This window comes from Lithobates pipiens, unplaced genomic scaffold (assembly GCF_037356315.1).
Source record: "Lithobates pipiens isolate NorthernLeopardFrog02 unplaced genomic scaffold, aLitPip1_a1.2 Scaffold_51, whole genome shotgun sequence".
NCBI classification, from domain to species: Eukaryota; Metazoa; Chordata; class Amphibia; order Anura; family Ranidae; genus Lithobates; species Lithobates pipiens.
Window position 1 is genome coordinate 200,171 of NW_027507874.1, and position 4,072 is coordinate 204,242.

Below are 4,072 nucleotides of genomic sequence, written 5' to 3' on the forward strand. Positions count from 1 at the left end.
TTGCCCAGATATGTTGAGATGGGTCTATGCATGAGGTGGTGGTGGTAATGCTGATGCATGGGTTTTGATTAGAGTGCCATGTGCAGGCACTAAGTGAGAGTGGGGAGAAGTTACAATTGTGAGAGAGGGGATAGAGGCATAGTGATGAGAGTAGGAGAGTGTAGGCATTGGGGGGGGGGAGAGGCCTGCAGGTGCGGAATTGCAAATGCAGGGTGGGGTGGGTGTTTGGGGTTAGTTGGGGAGAGAGAATATCTGCATACACATTGGTGTTGGGGGTGAAAGTTTGGCGGTAAGAGCAGAGGGAGGGCTGTAGGCATTGGGTGAGAGTGGGGGGCTGATGTATTAGAGAGAAAAGGTGGAGGTGGCATGCAGGTGGACAGGTACAGTGGTGAGAAAGGAGTGTAGTGTGTAGTGCAAGCGTGTAGTTAGGATTGGAGGTAAGTGCGCACAGGTGAGGTGGTTACTGGCAGACCACAGATAAAGTGGTGGAAGGGAGATGGGTAGGGAGAGAAATTGGGCTGCAGGTGTGGTCGGTGGGGGAAAGAAGGTGGTGTGCAGGCTTGGTGAGTGGTGGAAGAAAGTGGTCTTCAGACATAGTGGGTGGTGAGAGAAGGTGGGCTGCATATGTGGTAAGAGAATGTGGCCTGCAGGCATGGTGGCTAAGGAAAGAAGGTGGTGTGCAGGTGTGGTGGGCTGATGGTGAGAGGAGGTGAGAGGAGGTGATCTCCAGACATGGTTGATGAGCAAAGGTGGGCTACAGACGTGGGTGGTGAAAAAAGGTGGGCTGCAGGAAAGGTGGATGGTAAAAGAAGGTGGGCTGAAGGCATGGTGGCTAGGGAAAGAAGGTGGTAAGCAGGTGTGGTGGGTGGTGAGAGAAGGTGGCTGCAGATGTGGTGGGTGGTGAGAGAAGGTGGCTGCAGGCATGATGGCTAGGGAAAGAAGATAGTGTGGTGGGTGGGTAAAAAAGGTGGTGTTCAGGCATTAGGGTCAGGAGAGAAGGTGGTGTGCAGGCATGGTGGGTGGGGAAAGAAAGTGGTGGGTGGGGACAGAGAAGGTGGTGTGCAGGCATGGTGGGTGGGGAAAGAAAGTGGTGGGTGGGGAAAGAGAAGGTGGTGTGCAGGCATGGTTTGTGGGAAAATAAGTTGGTGTGGAGGGTGGTGAGAGAAGATTATTGGTGGGGAAAGAAGGTGTTGTGTAGGCATGGTGGGTTGTGAGAGAATGTGAGAATGTGTTCTGCAGGCATGGTGGGTGGTGAGAGAAGGTGGGCTGCAGGCATGGTGGGTGGGGAAAGAATGTTGTTTGCAGGGGTGGTGAGAAAAGGTGGTGTGCAGGCATAGTGGATGGTGAGAGAGGGTGGGATGCAGGTATGTATGAAGGGTGGTGAGTGGGTACTGAGAGAAGGGGGTGCTGTCAGGGTGGGTGCAGAGGGAAGTGGGGCTGCCTGTGCAGTGAGTGCTGAGAGAAAGGAGGGCTTCAAGCATGGTGGGTGCTGAGAGATGGGGGAAGAGGTTCAGATGTGATAAGTGGAGGAGAGTGCAGAAGCAGTAGGAGATGAGAGAAGGGACAGCGGGCACAGTTGGGTGGTGTGAGAATGGGGAGTGTAAGCAGGTGGGTGGTGAGAATAGTGGGGTTCAGGTGTGGTGGGTGGTGAAAAAAGGGTGGGTGTAGGTGAAGCAAAAGGTGAGAGAAGGTGGGTGCAGAAGCAGTGGTTGGTAAACAAAAAAATGCTGCTGCAAGAGGTGGTGAGAAAGAGGGGACTACAGGTTTGGTTGGTGGTGAGAGAGGGGGAGGGTGTAAGTGGCGAGAGAAAGAGGGTGCAGTGGGAGCTGAGAGAAGGGGATGGCAGGTGCAGTGGTTTCCTAAGACCCCATTCACATGCAAAGCTCAGGGAGAAAAAAAATCAATGCATCACTATAGTGATGGTCCACATCTCCTCTCCTAAACGCCTGAAGCCAAACCCCTGAAGCTCAAAAAAGTCACAAATTAAATTCCAACAATCTTTTCTGGACAAGCTACTTGCGGAATATAGACACTGTATCACAGACATTTACCACCCTCTCAACAGGAAATATACCAAACCCATACACAACACCTCAATCAAATCCTGGATAACAGATTTACCGGGTCAAGCCAACATAGATAACATCATAACCGACTACAGGATCACCAGAAACATTATACCAAACAAATCCTGGAGAGAAACTGAATTCAAGTTGATGCACAGGGCCTACTACCCATTTTCATCAAAGCACCCCTCCACCACAGAAGCTTCCTGCCCATGGTGCTCACTCCACAAACCATCTCTACTCCACCGCCTCTGGCTCTATCCACTGATCGACACCTACTAGTCCACAATCCTTAAGTTCATACAAAAAGTGACTAATTTATTTCCTGAGAAAGACCCTATGCTTCTTTTGTTCGGATACCCATCAACAAAAAACGTATCCCAAGCTCCCTCCAATTTAATACCCCAAGAAAACCTTCAATGGACCCTCCTAACGCTACTCATAGCCTGCAGGAACATCTTCAACCATTGGATCTCTCCCACACCTCTGACCATATCCGAAATGATAAGAACTCTCAAAACCCTGCTATTTTAAGAAAAATTGGATGCCATGCTCCACAAAAAATGGCCCAATATCAAATTTAAAAAAAGATGGTCATCCTTTATCAATTGCTGTCTGACACCTTCAGAAAAAACCTACTTAAATTCACCTCCCTTCTCATTTACCGAAAATGGACTCATTTAAACCACTAAACCACCACATGACCTACAACCAAACCTATCCATCTCTCAAGACCCACCTCACAAAGATATCTCTACCTGATCCTGCTCAGACACCTCCAATGCACATAAGATCACAATTTTGCCAGTACAGCTAACAGGTTTACATGTGTTTTATTAATGTTATTAATTTTGCTACTCTTTTCAGGGTTTGGACTGGGGCCACCGAAGGGGAACAGTCTCCAGCTGTCCCTTTTCGATTTCCCCTCGCTCCACAAATTCCACAAATTATCCGTATCCCTTCTTCTTCTACCTGCTCCTAGGTCCCCCCCTTCTCCTCTAAACTTTTTTTCACCCCCCCCCCCCTTTTTCAGTAGTAAGGGTTGCTAGTAATCATTACCAAGACTGTATACCTTCTTTCACAACAATGTATGTAACCTACTCCTTGTCAAAATCTAATGAACTATATTTGAAGGGAAATAAAGGTCACAAAATTACTTTTGTAGTTCAATTTGGGCAGATTTGTGTGTTCTGGGGCATTTTGAATCTCATAGAATGGCATTGGTGCAAACAAAATGCACAATACATATGTTTTGTTGTGCATTTATAGGAGATGTTAAGGATCTGTTCACACAGCAACAAATTATGTCACAGATGATACTGTTCTCTAATACAAACATATCTGAAGCTCACACACTGAAAAACTAGCAAAACATGCGCAAAAACAGGCATACAAATGTTCAGAAAAACGCACAATAAAGCAGCCTAACTGCAGAGTCAGCGAGTAGTGTGAGGATGTGGTTGTAGGAGTGATGGGATTAAGAGAAGGAGGTGCAGCCATGTTTGCAGGGTGTAATATAATAATATTTAATATTGTAATTAATAATATATAAGATGTAATATAATAACATGAACTAAAGGTTATGATTATTATCTAGGGAGTGTAACTTCCTTCCCTACTTCCGGTGTTTGCGTTCCACGGCTGCAGAACTGCTTCCTGATTACCATGGAAACATCAAGCCAAGTGAGAGGACAAAATACTTGAGGTCGGACAGTGACAGAGAGCCATTCAATCTCGCGTGGACAGTAACCCCTCCCTCTTTTCGTATAGTAAAATAAAAATGTCCTCATTATAGGAGAGCAGCAGCCATTTTGTTGTAGAGCGTCAAGTCTTTCATGTATCTGTCCTGCTCGCTAATAATTTCAGCAAAATAAAACGAATATTGAGTAAATAAGATGTAGAGCTATCTCCTGCTGTTACTCAGTAACTAAAAGTAGAAATAAATTACCTCTAGCAGTTGTTCTCTGGTTGAACCTAGAGGCCATTTTATTGTAGCCCAAAGGAGG